We start from the raw sequence: 18,521 nt of genomic DNA on the forward strand, positions 1-18,521 counted from the left end.
ACCAAGAACAGTGTACTTGGATCACATGGTAGATATAGTTCTAGTCTTTTGAGGAACTTCCCTACTGACTCCCATAATGGCTGTACCAGTTTGCATTCCCAATAGCATTGAGTGATTCCTTTTCCTCATAATCACACCAGGACTTGTTACGATTTGCTTTGTTTGTGTTTTTGTTTTTTTGTTGTTTTTTGTTTTGTTTTGTTTGTTTGATTTTAGTCATTCTGACTCAGTAGATGATATATCAACATAGTTTTCATCTCCATTTTCTTGATGGCTTAAAAAGTTAACAAAAAAAAAAATAAAACAAACAAAAACACTTCTCAGCCATTTGTATTTCATCTCTTTGTGTACTCTCTGTTTAGTTCCATGCCTCATTTTAAAATTTGGCTGCTTGTTTCCCAAGTCAGTAAAAACTTTTGTATATTCTAGATACAGTCCTCTATTGGATATATAATTTGTAAAGATTTTTTCTATTCTGTAGGCACCTATCCATGTGGGTCATTTTATCTGTTGCCATGTTTCTTTAGTTTCTTTTGATCTCTGTCCTGTGCGATTATCAATGCATATCTCAGCATGTCATTGTGACTACATGCTTCTTTTCTTGCTTGGGTTTATATTGGGTATTCTTTATTGTGTGTTCATTTTAACATATCCTTCTGTTTTGAGTTTATTCTTTACTTCTATAATTTGCTTTATATTTGTCTTTATTTTATTTTAGTTCTCTAATCTTTCTTTAATCTTTTTAAATCTTCTTTATTTTGTGGCTTTTATGTGGCAACATATCTACTAACTGGAATTTGTGATTTGCTGTTGTGCATATATCAAAACATCATTTTGTATATCATAAATATATACAATTTCTATTTGTCAATATAAAAATATAAAAGAAATCAATAAATTCTGAGCAAAAGTTAAAAACATAAAATTATCCTATTTTATTTTACTAGAAAAATTAAAGACAAAAGGAAACTCACAAGAGAAAATACAAAATTGCTAATAAAAGTATAAAATAAATATGTTTTCACTGTTAATTAAACACATCTAAATAAAAATAATGAAATTTATATAAGATATGTTACTAGAAGTATCAATTATGAAAAAATAGTTCTAAAAGAACTTATTATGTAGTAGTAATTCAAAGTAATTCAGGCCATGAATTAAAAAGTATGCTATTTTTAAGTATATACAATATTTTACTCAACAATTTTACTTTATGATTGTACCTCAAGAAATAACCAGAAGAAAATGCACCACTGGCTATTTCACATTATCTGTACTATAAAACTGAAAGTAGATGTTCTTTAGTGGGACACTGAATAAGTTAATTATATAATATCAAATCTAGTATTTATGAATATATTGTAGATACAATGGACTATTGTTCCCAGAAGAAATTTAGTTCCATAGTATGTTGGTAACAAAAAGGATGTGAAGTTTACATACTGTGCAAAAATATATTTATTTATTTTTTATTTCACTAACTGAGCCAAATATTATGGAAGCATTATGCATAGATATCCACATTCTTTTATATTGCATATAAAGGAAAGCAATTGTCTTTTCTGTATTTTGGATTTAAAAAGAAAGAATTAGGACCAGAGGCCCACCCACAGGTCACTGGTTGCTTGGAAGAGCTGCAAGAGTGCTCTCCATCCTAAGCAGAAGAGTGAGTCCACTTCTTCTGCCCACTGTCTACCCCAGGAGAGGCTGCTCAGAACTCTCACGGTGCAGGAGGCAGGGATACCTGTGAGCACACACTTCTGGCCCAAGACCAGACCCAGCCCAGCTGCATCAGGTCTGGGCTCTGCCATCAGAACTCACAGCCTACCCAGAGAGACAAATACTCAGGAACAATCTCCATTTGGAGACCACAGACCCACAGACCTACAAGAGAGACAAGCTCTAGTAAGAGACAACAAGATCACCTAGCATCATCTATAACGAGATGACAAGAGACAAGCACAAGACTCTAAGAAACGGAAACCAAGAAAACCTGGCAACATCAGAACCCAGTTCTCCCACCACTGCAAATAGTGGATATCCCAACTCACCAGAAAAACAAGATTTTGACTTAAAATCATACTTCATGATGGCGATAGAGATCTTTGAGAAGCATATAAATAACACATTTAAAGAAGTACAGGAAATCCAGGAGAACACACGCAAACAACTTGAAGCCTTTAAAGAGGAAACACACACACACACACACACATACGCACACACACACAAACGCACAAAGATCACTTAAAGAGTTACAGGAAAGTACAAACAATCAGGTGAAGGAACTGAAAACAGAAATAGAAACAATGAAGAAATAACAAAAGAAGACATCCCTGAAGTTTGGAAAACCTAAGAAAGACATTGGAAGTCATAGATGCAGCATCACCAACAGAATACAATAGATGGAGGAGAAAATCTTAGGAGGAGAAAATACCATAGTATCATTGAAACAACAGTCAGAGAAAATGAAAAAATCAAAGAGATTCCAACCCAAAACATCCAGAAAATCCGGGACACAATGAGAAGACCAAATCTAAGAATAATAGGTGTAGAAAAGAGCGAAGACTCCCAACTGAAAGGCTCAGACAATATCTTCAACAAAATTATAGAAGAAAACTTTCCTAACCTATGAGATGACTACAAACATACAAGAAGACTACAGAACCCCAAAGAGACTGGACCAGAAAAGAAATTTTTCCTGACACATAACAATAAATGCTCAAAACAAAGAAAGAATAGTAAAAGCAGTAAGAGAAAAAGGACAGGTAACATATGAAGGCAGATGGATCAGAATTACACCAGACTTTTCAAGAGACTATGAAAGCTAGAAGGTCCTGGAATGTTATCATACAGACCCTAAGGGAACACAAGCTCCAGTCCAGGTTACTATATCCAGCAAAACTCTCAATCACCATAGATTGATAAACCAAGAGATTCCAGGACAAAACCAAATTTACACAATATCTGTCCACAAATCCAGCCCAACAAATGATAAGAGATGAAAAACACCACTACAAAGAGGGAACCTTCACCCTGGGAAAATCGAGAAACTAATCCTCTTGCAACAAACGCCTAAGAAGAAAAGCACATAAACATAACTCTACCTCTAACAACAAAAATAGCAGAAAACAAAAATCACTATTCCTTAATATCCCTTACCATCAATGGACTCAATTCCCCAATAAAAAGACATAGACTATCAGACTGGAAATGCAAACAAAACCCAGCATTTTGCTGCATACAGGAAACTCATTTTGGTAACAAAGACAGGAACTAACTCAGAGTAAAAGGTTGGGAAAAAACTTTCCAAGCAAATGGTCCCAAGAAACAAGTTAGAGTAGCTATCCTAATATTGAATAAAATACATTTTCAACCAAAACTCATAAAATGACACTTTTTACTCATCAAAGGAAAATTATATCAAGATGAACTCTCAATCCTGAATATCTATGTTCCAAATACAAGGGCACCCACATTCATAAAAAAAACTCTACTAAAGCTCAGAGCATATATTACACAACACACAGTAATAGTGGGAGACTTCAACATCCCACTCTCATATATGGACAGATCATGGATGCAGAAACTGAACAGAGACACAATGAACCTAACAGAAGCTATGAACCCAATGGTTTTAGCAGAAATCTATAGAATATTTTATACTAAAACAAAAGAGTATACCTTCTTTTCAGAACTTCATAGAACCTTTCCCAAAATTGCATAAGGAAATCTACAAATTCAAAGCAATCCCATCAAAATTCCAACTCAATTTTTTATAGAGTTAGAAAGAACAATTTGCAAATTTATTTGGAATAATAGAAAACCCGGGATATCAAAAACCATATTCAACAATAAAAAAATTTCTGTGAGAATCACTATCCCTGACCTCAAACTGTACTACAGATTAATTGTAATAAAAACTCCTGGTATTAGTACAGAGACAGGCATGCAGACCAGTGGAATAGAATCATGACCCATAAATGAACCCACATACCTATGGTCACTTGATCTTTGACAAAAAAAAGCTAAAAACATTCAGTAAAAAAAGGACAGCCTCTTCAACAAATGGTGCTGGTTCAACTGGTAGATAGCACACAGAAGAATGCAAATATATCTCTCTTTATCTCATTGTACAGAACTCAAGTCTAAATGGATCAAAGAACTCCACATAAAACTAAGTACACTGAAACTAATAAAACAGAAAGTGGGGAAGAGCTTAGAACACATTGGTCCAGGAGAAAATTTCCTGAACAGAATACCAGTGGCTTATGCTCTAAGATCAGGAATGAACAAATGGGACCTCATGAAATGGCAAAGCTTCCATAAGGCCAACTACACTGTCAAAAGGACAAAGCAGCAATCAACAGATTGGGAAAAAAAATCATTACCAATCATAAATTTTATAGAGGGCTAGTATCCAATAAATACTAAGAACTCAAGAAGTTAGACTCTAGACAATCAAATAATCCTACTGAAATTGTGGTACAGAGCTACACAGAGACTTCTCAATGGAGGAATATCACATGGCTGAGAAGAACCTAAAGAAATGCTCGGACATCCACCACCAGGAAGAGCAGAGACCCAGACACACAGGACTGCAGAGAACCGGGTGAGAACGGATTCCGACCAGCCAGGGGGCAGAGAGATCTCAGTGGAGAACTCGGAAAGTGTGCATCTGCCCGGCTTGATCCGGGGATTCAGGAACCTGGCAGCAGCATTGGGCCCTCTGTTCCCAGCCAGATGCTTCTGGGGTGCACAATAGGCACTCGGAACATCCGCCACCAGGAACAGCAGAGATCCAGGGACACAGGCCAGGTACAAGGGAAAGGCTAGAACCAAACACTGATAACAAGATGGCAAGAGGAAAGCGAAAGAACGTACCCCAGGGAAACCAAGACAACATGGCAACACTAGAACCCAACACTCCCATCACAACAAACAGCAGAATGCCAAACACTCCAGAAAAAGAAGACTCAGACACAAAATCCTACCTCAAGATGATGATAGAGATCCTTAAACAAGAACAGGAGGAAAAGCATAAAGAATTAGAAGCTTTTAAAGAAGAAACAAGAAAAACACTCAAAGAATTCAAAGAACTAGAAGAAAACAGAACCAAAGAGATGAAGGAATGGAAGAAGGAATTTAAAACAGAAATAAACACAATAAAGAAAACACTAAAAGAGACAACCCTAGAGGTAGAAATCCTAAAAAAGAAACCAGGAGTCACAGATGCAAGCATTTCCAACAGAATACAAGAGATGGAAGAGAGAATCTCGGGGGCCAAAGACAACATTGTAAACATAGACAAAACAGTTAGAGAAGATGCAAAAACCAAAAAGCTCCTAACCCAAAATGTCCAGGAGATCCAGGACACAATGAGAAGATCAAACCTAAATATAATAGGAATAGAAGAGGGCGAAGAATATCAGCTAAGAGGTACAGTAAATATCTTCAACAAAGTCCTGGAAGAAAACTTCCCTACCCTTAAGAATGAGATGACCACGAGCATAAAAGAAGCCTACAGAACTTCAAATAGGTTGGACCAGAAAAGAAATTCCTCCTGACACATAATAGTCAAAACACCAAGTGCCCAAGGAAAAGAAAGAATACTAAAAGCAGTAAGGGAAAAAGGTCAGGTAACATATAAAGGCAACCAATCAGAATCACACCGAATTTCTCAACAGAGACTATGAAAGCTAGAAGAGCCTGGACAGACATCATGCACACCCTAAGAGAGCTCAAGTGCCAGCCCAAGCTGCTCTACCCAGCAAAACTATCAATCACCATAGATGGCGAGACGAAGATATTCCAAGACAAAACTAAATTCACACAATATATGACCACAAACCCAGCACTACAATGAATTATAGGTGGAAAACCCAATACAATAAGGGGAACCACCTCTTAGTAAAAACAAGAAACCTAAGCAAGAAAACCAAAAGAAGAAGGACACACACAGGCACAATTCAACCTACCAAAGCAACAATAGCAGGAAACAGCAACCACTATTCCTTGATATCTATTAACATAAATGGACTCAAGTCCCCAATAAAAAGAAATAGGCTATCAGACTGGATACATAAACAAAACCCAGCGTTTTGCTGCATACAGGAAACTCATGTCAACTTGCTTCTATGAAAGTGTTCTCTCTCTCCCAATCACCCTCTCCACCTCAGTGCCTTGGCCGGTTGATGATGTTCTTTTTCTCATGAGGATGCAAACCTTTTAGCTCTTTCAGTCCTTTTTCTAGCTTTTTCGGTGGGGTCCCCAAGTTCAGGCTGATGGTTAGCTGCAAGATCCTCATTTGTATCTATAAAACTCTGGGAGAGCCTCTGAGGAGACATCCATATCTGGTTCCTGCCAGTAAACAATTCTTGGTATCAGGAACAGTGCATAGGTTTGGTGGCTGCATATGGGGTGGTTCTCCAGGTGGGGCAAGTTGAGGGGGAGGAGAGAGGGGATTGGGGGGAGGGCTTAAGGGTATAACATTTGAAATGTAAATAAAGAGAATATCCAATAAAATTGGAAAAAAGAAAAAAAAGCTTGTAGAAAAATAAGAAACTCACACCAGTTTGAGAAGCATTTTGTTATAGTTTTATTTTATGCATACAGGTGCTTTGTCTGCATGTATGTCTGTATGCCATGTATGTACTATGCATATGCTACACCCATGGAAGCCAAAAGATGTTGGATACCCAGGAACAACAATTACAGCCAGTTGTGAGTCACCGTGTGAACCTTGGTCCTCTGGAAGAGCAGCCAGTGCTCTTAACTACTGAGCCATCTCTACGGTGCCAAGTTGAACTGTAAGTCAGATGAGTGATTTTTTTTCAATTTTGAAATATTAAATATTGATAACTTTTCCTATTTTTGTTTTTATTTGCTACAGTGTGAGTCAGTGTTGCTTTTCAAATGCCAATTCCCAATCCTAGATGAGGAATTCAGATATAGATACAGAAGAGGATGCTTGCAGATAACCATCAGACTGAATATGGGGACCCCAATGAAAGAAGGACTGAAAGAGCTGAAAGGTTTGCAACCTCATGGGAACATCATCAACCAGCCAAGTCACTGACGTGGAGAGGGTGATTGGGAGAGAGAGCCCCTTCATGGAAGCAAGTTGACCATCTTAGAGGATTCTACATAAGATTAAGCCCTATACTTGACAGACTGTCATTGCAATGGTACGTTCAGAGAGTCTAAACCCATATAATATGAACTAATAAACATTAATTTTAGCTTATTCATTGGAAAATGGTATTGATATCAATAAAAATGAAAATTCAAATTAAAATTGTCAGTACAATCATATTGCAACTTAATATCCAAAGATTTACCTAAGGAACTATTTTCCAGTATAGACTCCTGGTCTTGGGGTTCTCATTTGGCAAGTCTTCAGTAGGATATAAAGCCTGCATTTTATTACCTTCAGAGGTAATTCTAACACAGAAACTTAAGGACCACACTATTGATTGCAGTGGCTACATTTTTCTTAAATTATACCTCCTAGATTCATTTCTAGGAGAATTTATTCTTAAAAAGACAAGCTTATTGAGGGGGGTCATGGAAGTTATTTAGGAGGAGGTAAAAATTCAGAAGCAGATCTACATTTCATCTCAAGACCCTTTGGCTTTCTGGACCACAACTCTGAGCCTACATTTTAATGAGCAGCTGATGTTTACTTCCGTGAAATAAAAGTTGGCATGCCTTTCCCCCAAAGAATGGCATTAATATTTATAAACTTCCCCTCTCTTGTTATTGTATAATCATAGGTGGATAGTGCGAATGCCCAGGAACATTGTAATAAAAGTGTGACCATGGAATAAAAGATGTGAATTCTGCTGAAGCAGAATCCTCATCAATGAAAGCAGCTACAGAGTCAAATTACCACTACGGAGCCCTCACGTATCAAATCTTCATGTCTTAAAGAGATGAAAGAAATAATAAAGCAAGCCTATCAGCCACTATGTACGACTTCGAATATTAACTCTGAACTTCTTAGAAAGAAGGGTCATGCCATGTGCAGTGAGATGTTTATGATGATTTCACAGTAGTACGTCACCTTCTCCCCATACCCACCCTTTTTGTCATCGTAAGTGTTGATGAACATTAATAGACTCTGAAGCTGTTTTCATGGAGACTGGAGGGAGAATGGTCAATGGTTGGTCCCAACACTGTCCTTCATCTGCATGAAGGACCGATAGACTGGTGTGGACACTTTTGCCATATCCCCCTTCTGTCTGGACACCTTTCTGTGCTGTCCCCTGGTGCTACAACACCAGGCCCTGGTTAAAGATGTTTTGCGTTGTCTTTTCTTGTTTGCATTTGATTTTTCTCATTAGTATCCTTGGATGGGACCTTGTATCATAAGCAGAAGTCGGCAGATGTGACGTCAGAGCTGTAGTAGCACACTCCAAATGTGGCAGCATTAGCAGAGGCACAGCAGAGAGAGCCACTGTAGTGACCAGAGTACAACTGAGGAAGTCCAGAGAGTGGAGGGGAAGAGATGGTGTGGGGAGTAGAGGTCATGAAGACAAGGACTATGAGGAATAAAAGATGAGAAACAGTGGTCCTGGGGCACCTAGAGAGTTCTAGAGAGCTGCCAAAGTTTAATGGCCAATGATCTCAGAGAGCCTGGGCCAGAACGCTATTATCCCTGTTTGACTGAGGATTCTAGTGCTTGAGATGCATATTGAGAGCAGTCCCACTAGACAGAATTGCAGGCTGCTTATGCCTGACTATGGCTGGGAGCTAAGAATATTAGCTGGGAAATGCTGGGACCACTGGTGGTTAACGTCCAGAGAGAGATAAACCTCACCTGGAATGCCGAGAGCTGAAACTCTGGCTTCTAAAGCCTGAAGCTTTCCAGGTGTCAGTTATCAGCCTCTAGCTCTGCCCTCCAGACTCCAGGTCTTAGTCCCAGCCTATGGATTATCAACAAGCATCTCCTAGGCTACCCCCAATCTTATCCAGGTAGAAAAAAAAGGGTCAATAGACAACTGAGTGGTATGTTTCACACTTCTACAGCCACACTGCCTCCCTGAAATGTTGGCAAGCAGGACAACATTGCAGGGAAGGGAATGCTACTTTACTAGTGTTTAGGTTTCTGATATCTTCATTTAGTGCCTGGCACAAAATAGGTATCAATCATTAGTTTTGCCCATTTTAATTTGAGACATTGTCTCACATTGCTCAAGGGGACCTCAAACGCACTGAAAGGACCATACTAGTGAAGCAGGACCTGAAATGTCTGATCTTTCTGCTACCACCTTCTGAGTTCTGGGGTCATAGGTGTGTGCCACCATACTCAGTCTTGTTGGTACTGGAGATTAAATGCTGTACACACTAGGCTAGTACACTACTGAACTACCTTTCCAGTCCTGTTAATAGTTCTTAAATGTATGAATGGAAAAGTATATAATCAATCACTAGCACCAAAAAAAAAGTGAAAAGGAAGAACTAAAATAGAAGAAATATGAAAATCAAATAGATACAACATGGTAAGTCCAGCTATTGGAACCATAGTCAGAGGTAGGATTGGTTATCAATTAGAGACAGAATTTCAGTTCTTACTGGTCATCCATACTCCTATTCATATTGCTAATTATTTATATATACAATTAAGAGAAAATTTAAGTTAGAAGCCCTTCTCATAAAGTTGCAAGTGGGAAGAATCAAGGCAAAGTAAATTAGGTATTGCTTGGGCTGCTTGGTTATTCTCAAACCTAAAGGTTATAGAATGTGGGTGACCTTGGGGTGATCCGCACTGGAATATTGAAGGTGCTAAGGCAAGCAGCCAAACAGATGATGTATTGCTGTTTCTGTAGAGCTGCTATAGATTTGTGTAGAGTTAGAAAGGAAACACACTGTATATCCCACAGTATACCAATTAACCAAATGAATTGCCTATCGTTTTAAAACTGTTCCCTGGAGACAGAGGCACAAAATATTCTTAAAAGCTTTATAGAAGTACATGGAGGAATCTTAGGATTAAAATACATAAATGGATTCACAAAAACAGAGGACTGTACTTTTCCTAGTGTGTGTGTTTTCACATGTATGTCTGAGTACAGATACCTATGTGTGGTCTTGTGAGAAGGAATCAGAGAACAACCCCAGGTGTCTCAGAAATACACTGCTTTTCCTGTCCTTTGAGACAGAGTCTATCTTTGGCCTGGAGCTCAGCAATTATTCTAGACTTCCTGGCTACAGAATTTCAGGGATCCTTTTGCCTTCATGTGGATTAACAAATGTGGATTACTACACCCAGCATTTTTTATATAGATTCTAAGGAATTAAACTGAGATACATATACTCTACCAGCCTAGCTATACTACCCAGCTGTGCACGCACGCACACGCACATGTGTGTGTGTATGTGTGTGTGTATGTGTGTGTGTGTGTGTGTGTGTGTGTGTGTGTGTGTGTGAGTGTGCATGTGTGTGTCATACAGAGTTTCAGTTTTGTGGAATAGCAGCTATAGTTAGTACTGTTGCAAAGGCATCAAATATCCTAGGTATTTGGTTTTATTTTTCTCAGGACTATCTAATACTTGTTTTTTTTTTTTTTCTTTTTTCTTATCTTACCCAGACCCCAGCACCAACAACCTTCTGCTTACAGATTTAATTCTATAACACTATGATATGAACCACTAGCCATACTTGTTATTATTTTAATTGCTCAAATTTCCAGGCAGCGAGGGTCTGGAAATAGTCTATGGTTCCTAGTCTGTCATTTGGTATCCCAGGCAGAACCCTCTGCACCTGCTTCTGCAGTAAGGAGCAATATGCCCAGTAATGCCCAACATATGTAGCCTGCTCCTGTGCCAAACTCTGTTTCCTTTCTGGCTTGCCATCCAGCTTCCTGCTGAGGCAATAGCTTTGGCATAATCTCCAAACCATTTACCTGGTACTTGATCTTCTCCCCACCTCACCCACCCACTTAGCTTGTGCTCCCTGGGAGCTGGGCCTTAGTTTGAGGCTCATTTCAACTTAGATTAGCCTAACTGTCTTTAGATTACTAATACAATGTCACCATAGTAATACTATCCAAAGATTCTTCCTGTAGCATCCTGCCCTTTCAGATGCCACAACTGAGTTCAATTTTCCATCCCCTTTAACGAGTATCACTACCGCTTAGTTACTTCCTCTAGCCTCAGCCGCAGCTCTGTCTCTTTTTTCTTTCACAGGACGGCAGGATAGGACGCCTAAGTTCAGAGTCCACTTGTTTTAGGACACATCCAAATGTCTGGAAACAGATGAGATCATGAAAACAATCGTGTGTTACTGAGTCATGGGACCAAAACTGTTAGAAAACTGTGTGAGAAAGTGGGTAGAGTTTCAATGAAAATGGCAATTAGGTATTGCTGTGCTCAGAATTCCTAAAAATCCTAAGTACACTGAGCTATCTGCTGGTTTTACTACAAGTGGACAAGTGTTCTGTCCTTGGGACTTTTCTCAGTTGGACAAGTTAGCAGTGTGACTCAAGTATGGCAAAGCTAGCTTCGTCAATTTATTACAAGCAAAAGCAACAATGGGACAGGGCAAGGGAGGACATTTTTGACAAGAACCGACTGCCAGCTAGGTCTAGTGCCAGTCATGACTGCCCATGATTCCAGTGTAGGTATAAGACACACACAGACTAAAGCATTAACAAAGAGCAAGGTAAATAATACTAATAAAAATAATTGGCTGAAGAAATAAGCCAATATAATATTCTATAGTGGACCTAGTCAAAAAATATGTGCTTTCCAACTTCAATGGAACTGTAAGTTGTTAAAAAGTTTATTTTCCCTAGAGGAAATATATGTTAATACTGGATTTCAGGAAATCACTATCAGCAAAAACTGTCTGCCACTGATCATATGACAATGACCAACATTGTAGATACATAAATCTGACTACTAATTATGGAGTTTCCAACTGTGTGTATACCTATGGTTGCATACACATGCTTATGCAAATGTATATGTATGTATATGTAAGTAAATATATATGATGAATTTTATGTGATTTACTTAAGCAGGTACACTCTTCTATTGGTTGGTCCATTATCAGAAAGCAAAATTAGCAATTCTTTGCACAAAAACAGTACCACAGCAAGGTTTATGAACCTCTTTAAGAAATTTTAAAAACCAAATAGAGATATGAATATATATTTGTTATTTAGCAAGGAAAATACTCACTCAATACTAGGAACTGTGGAAGGCATTCCATATAAGAGAAAGCAAAATCACATGGTTCCCGACAGGTTACTAGTTATAATCTAGTGATACATTTAATGCACATTAAAGATTAGTAATTATGATAATTAACATGGTGAATAGTGGTACAGCATCAGAACTACAGAGTCTAATAGCAAAGCAATGTGATACTGGTTATTTGATTTTGCTCGGAGGGGTAAAGGAGTCATTCTTTGAAGAAGCATCATTTGAGCTAAGGATGTGAAGTTAACAATTTAATAGGAGGAATCTAGACATAAATATGGGCATAGGCAAAAGCTCTAAGGTGGAGAGAGATGTGTTTTGGCAACTGAGGGATCTGTTGGCGTGACAAGTGGCAATGGCTCTCCATATGATTTTAGGGTAGGCAGAGTTAATCTTTGCAGAGTATCTTGAGTGTGGTAAATAGTTTAGATTGTTAGCACCACTAGAATTTAATAAAAGAATGACCATAGACAGTTCCAAAAGAAATGCGTGGGATGGGTTTGTTGAATTCTAAAGTAAAAAGTCACAAAGCTCAAGGGGACAGTCTTCCTTTACTTGGGCTTCCTTCGAGAGAACTTATTCGGTTTTTTGTTTGTTTATTTGTTTTTAGCAACTAGTAAAAAGTATATAGTAGGTGGGTTCACTTCGCCTCTGCTAGTTGGGTTTTGGTTCTCAGCCTCTTTAGACACTAAGCAATCTTGTTTGGAGCTAGTCTTTGAGGCTTTTCTGCCTCCCGCCATGGAGGAGCCGTCAGAAAAAGTCGACCCATTTGTGGACCCAGAAACTCCTCACCCGAAAGATGAAGAGGACTCATCAGGGATTCAGTTTCAGAAATCCTAGGACCAGAAGCACTAGTAAAGGTCATGAAAATGCTAGAGCCTGAACCCCAGCGCCAAGCGGTCAGCTTCCGCCGCCGGACTGAGAGCAGACCTGTGGAGAACAGAAGTGAGAAAATCTTGAGGGATGTTCAAAGCGCCTTTTCCAAGAGAAAGGTCCGCACATTGCTGTCGGTGCCGAAGGATCTCATAGCTAGGATGAGAAGACTTGTTCGGATTGAGCAGAGACAAAAAAGGCTTGAAGGAAATGAGTTTGAAGGGAACAGTGAACCATTCAGATGTCTCTGGACTTCCTGCCATTATCAAAGATGGGATCCTTCCGAGAATGCTAAACTCGGCAAGAATTAGGACTGTCATTCTGTTAGTGATGCCACACAGCAGATGTGAAAGCTGCTTCTTGTTTAAGATTAAACCTTTTCTGGTGTTGGGGAATCTTCTAACTTGTTAATTGGCCTTTAAATTATATAGGATGTGTAATGTTTGGATTCATGTAAATAACATAAATTTACCCCCAAAATGAAGAAGGAGTCAAAGCATTCTGTGGACTTTAGAAGCCTCAAGCCTGAGGCTGAAAAATAATGTAAACAGAATTTGGAGTAGTTTGTAAAAGGTAATTGGAATAGATCTTTAGATTTTGTAGTTTGCAGAAATTTGTAATAAAGGCAATTTTGTTTAAAAAATATACAATAGGCATTGGGGCTCTCTTTTTTTTAGTCCAAAACCATGTATTTCCAGATATTTTCAAGTAACATTTATCCTAGCTGAGAGCCCTGTACAAAGTTAAAGTTGTATAAAATATGTTAATTAAGAAGTATAATTTGACAATTGAGTAATCCATACATTAGCTGGCAAATTTGTTTGAACTTGAAGCCAGTACAGATTATCTATGTTGAATTATCCTAGTCTATAATTATAATGGGCAAAGCCACATACTCAGTATTAAAGAAAGACTACTTCTTGAAAGTCAACTGCAGCAAGGAAAGAGAACGTTCGCAGCCAAAGTCTGGAGACTGTTAAACACAGTCCTTTAAAATGTCATGGTGATGGTGCACATGTTCTTTTATACTAAACTTTTATACTAAACATTATACAACAAGTCCTTGAGACATTTTTTTTTTTTTTTTTTTGTTCTCTGAGGAAAAGTCTTGTGAATGATATTCGTATAGGAGATAGGAAATCAAGTCAAATGCCGCAGAGAAGAAAATCTTGGCTAATTTCAAATGTTACTTTGAAAAGATTGCTGACTTGTACACTCAAAAGTGTTCATACAGCAGTATGAATATTTGGGCTCTCTAAAAGAATTAGCTATGTTCCAGGAAGATGAATGCTATAGAGAACACTTTTGCACTATGAGTTAAATGCTTAGAGCATGTGTTGGGAAGATCTGATAACTGTTATGGATTCACTTCCTGGTTGCAGACACTTGAGATACTGAATCAGATATGACAGCAAGTCCTGCCAGGGATAAAGAAGTGGACTGGAGACCAAGTAATGTGGAAGGGATGATTGAAAGTTTGCCAAGAAACTATCCAAGAAGAAAAATGAACAATGATTTACCATTTGGACTAGGATTTGAATCAGTGAGTAGTAAAAATATAAGGCTTTGTAAAGATTAGATATTAGCCCTCTATCAGGTATAAGATTGATAAAGATATTTTCCCAATCTGTTAGTTGCCATTTTGTCCCATTGACAGCGTCCTTTGCCTTTCAGAAGCTTTGCAATTTTATGAGGTCCCTTTAGTTCATTGTTGATCTTAGAGCATAAGCCATTGGTGTTCTGTTCAGGAAAATTTCCTGTGTCCATGCGATTGGAGCTCTTCCCCACTTTCTTTTCTATTAGATTCAGTGTATTTGGTTTTATGTGGAAGTTCTTGATCCATTTGGGCTTGAGCTTTGTATAAAGAGATAAGAATGGATCAATTTGCATTCTTCTACATGCTGACTGCCAGTTGAACCAACACAGAATATTTCTTGAAAATGCTGTCATTTTCCAATGGATGGTTTTAACTTTCTTGTCAAAGATCAAGTGACCATAGATATGTGCATTTATTTCTGGGACTTTAGTTTTATTCCATTGATCTATTTGTCTATCTCTGTACCAATACTATGCAGCTTTTTATCACTATTGATCTGTAGTACAGCTTGAGGTCAGGGATGATGATTCCCCCAGAAGTTCTTTTATTTTTGAGAACAGTTTTTGCTATTCTACATCCGATAGAGGACTAATATTCAATATATGCAAAGAACTCAAGAAGTTAGACTCCAGAGAATCAAATAACCTAATTAAAAATGGGGTACAGAGATAAACAAAGAATTAACAACTGAGGAATCTTGACTGCCTGAGAAGCACCTAAGAAATTTTCGACATCCTTAGTCATCAAGGACATGCAAATCCAAAACTACCTTGAGATTCCACCTCACATCAGTCAGAATTGCTAAGATTAAAAACTCAGGTGACAGCAGTTGTTGGCAAGGATGTGGAGAAGGAGGAACACTCCTTCATTGTTGGTGGGATTGTAAGCTGGTACAACCACTCAGTCTTCTGGTTCCTCAGAAAATTGAAAACTGTTCTACCTGAAGACTCAGCTATACCTCTACTGGGTATATACCCAAAAGATGTTTCAATAGATAAAAAGAACACATGCTCCACTATGTTTATAACAGCCTTATTTATAAAATTCAGAAGCTGGAAACAACCCAGATGTAGCTCAAAAGAGGAATGGTTACAGAAAATATGGCACATTTACACAATGGAGTACTAAGCAGCTATTTAAACAGTGATTTCATGAAATTCGCAGGCAAATTAATGGATCTATAAAATAACATTCTGAGTGAGGTAACTCAGTCATAAAAGAACACACATGGTATATACTCACTGCCCATGATACAACTCACAGAAGCTCAAGAAAAAGGAAGACCAAAGTGTGGTTGCTTCAGTTCTACTTAGAAGGGAACAAAGTAATCACTGGAGGTAGAAGGTGGGAGCTACTTGGGAGGAAGAGAGGAGAGAGAAGGGGAAATAAGTGGGGCAGGGTTAGGTACCTGAAGAGACAGGTAGATGTAGAGAGGGTCAGGAAATTGAACAGAGGTGTGTAACAATGGAGGATAGGGAACTGGGGTAGCCACATACAAGTCCCAGATGCCAGGAAAGCAAGAGGCTTTAAGGACTTAAAGGGGATGACATTAGCTGACATACCCAACAAAGGAGGAGGAAGAACCTTAGGAACCATATCCAGTGGTTAAGCATGGCCTCCGGGTATGGTATGGGGCCACTTACTCATCTCCAAAATTTTTACCCAGAATTGCTCCTGTCTAAAGGAAATACAGGGACAAAGAGTAGAGCAGAGACTGAAGGAAAGGCCATCCAGAGATTCCCCCACTTGGGGATCCATCCCATATGCAGGCACAAAACCCAGACACTTTTGCTGATGCCAAGAAGTACATGCAGACAGGAGCCTGATATAGCTGTCTCTTGAGAGGCTCTGCCAGAGCCTGACCAATACAAATGTGGATGGTCTTAGCTAGCTACCAGACTGATCACTGGGACCTCAATGAAGGAGTTATGAGAAGGACTAAAGAAGCTGAAGGGGTTTGCAACTTCATAGGAAGAACAACAATGTCAACCAACCCTCAGATCTCCTAGGAACTAAACTACCAGCCAAAGAGTGCACATGAAAGGAACTCATGGCTTCAACCTTATATGTAGCAGAGGGTGGACTTATCTGGCATAAGTGGGAGGGGAGGCCCTTAGTCCTGTGAATGCTTGAAACTCCAGTGTAGGGGAATGCTAGGGAGGTAAGGCAAGAGTGGGTGGGTGTGTGGGTGGGTGGGTGGAAGAGCACCCTCACAGAAGCAGGGGGAGGGGGAGGAGATAAGGGGGTTGCAGAGGTGAACCCAAGAGAGGGGATAACATTTGAAATATAAATAAATAGTTAATAAAAATTATAAGACTTATCATGCAAGAATGAGGACCTGTGGTGGACCCACAGAAATCATGTGAGAAATTAATGTGTGGTTTCATGTGCTTGGGATTCCAGTGTTTGGCAGACAGAGACAGGTAACCAATTATAATGTAAAACACTATATAAATAGGTGGTCAGTTAATCTAGCCTAATTGGGGAAGTTCAGGCCAGTGAGAAATTCTGCTGCAAAACACAAGATGAGTATTTCCTGAAAAGCAATTTTTGAGCTTGATTGTTGCCTTTATATACATACATGTCTACCTGCACACACATAGATAGGTGTCCCCTGAACTCACCACAAAAATGGAGACAGCCCTAAATCTTGGATATTCAATTTTAGATGGCCTTGTTTGAAGCATTAGGCATTAATAGCTAATGTTCTCCATAATTCTCAGAATTCTTAATTAATGTTGAAACCCTTAATAGAGAAGAATAAACAATGTCCAACATGGATATTCACTGTGTTGGGCAGAAGTTTTGTTCTCATGATCTTCACTTCCTGGAGTTATTCTAATGAATATATTATATTACGTGGCAAGCAGACTTTGATAATAGTAGTTAAGGTTGATAGTCATTAGACCTTGGAATACGGAACTTAGTACATTATCCAGGTACAACTAATTCAATCATTCAAGCCCCGGAAAGCAGAGGGAAGTCTCTGATAGTAGACATTTGAAGTCTCCTGGAGCGAGAGATGATTGATTCAAAGATAAAGGGGGTCATGTGTCAAACGACCATGTGTCTTACAAGCACAGGGGAATGAATTTTGCCAAAGACTCCTCTGAGTTTGAAGAGATAGACTTTTCCTCAGGTGAGATCTCAGCCAACATGCCAACACTTGGATTTCTGGTTTATGAGGTGGTGATAGAAATAGCTAAGTAAAATGTGAAAGTGAGGATAGTCAAAAGAGATTGAGAGCAAAAGTACTGTGGCAGGGAAGAGTGTGTCCAGGCTGTATCAGGTCAGGGGTGGGGACTGGCACACTTGCTACCACCTTGTGGCTGGGAGGGGTGGGGTCTGAGGTTTCAGAGTGGTTAAAGGGAACAGCAGTGCCTAATACTGGAAACAGAAATGGCTCCTGGGAGAGTAACTAGGATGCCAATGGAGGGATAAATATTCAGAGCTGGTATTGTGGTAATGCTTGGGAGGGGAGGAGGGGGATGTGGGCGTAGATATTAACTGAAAGGAGATAACCATAAAAGAGAGGCCAGGGCCATGTCTACAAATGGTGAGTCAGTGGTAGTGTTCGGGAAATAGTACTGAGCACCCCATTATCAAAAAATTGGGATATGCTTCTCACAGATTATATGAAATGAGGTTTTAATATAGAAAGTAGTTTGGGAGGTAGGTAGATCTCTGAATTTGAGGCCAGCCCAGGTGACACAGTGAGATAATGTCTCAAGAAAAAAATAGAAAGAAAAGGAAAGGAAGAAAAGAAAAGAAAAACAGAAAAGAAAGAAGTTTGGGTTGCTATTATGACCTATATACCTCAGTCAAAAAATGAAACAAAATAATGCCA

The 18,521-nt window shown here is 38.8% G+C and overlaps 1 pseudogene across 1 annotated transcript; it reads left to right on the top strand.

Moving 5' to 3' along the window:
* Nucleotides 1–12,942: 12,942 nt before the first annotated feature.
* On the top strand, nucleotides 12,943–13,388 carry LOC308422427 (developmental pluripotency-associated protein 3-like; annotated as a pseudogene). Its single transcript has one exon. The product of its transcript is annotated as a developmental pluripotency-associated protein 3-like (transcript).
* The last annotated feature ends 5,133 nt before the right edge of the window (nucleotides 13,389–18,521 follow it).

Source organism: Micromys minutus (assembly GCF_963924665.1).
Source record: "Micromys minutus genome assembly, chromosome: 7".
Classification (NCBI taxonomy): Eukaryota; Metazoa; Chordata; class Mammalia; order Rodentia; family Muridae; genus Micromys; species Micromys minutus.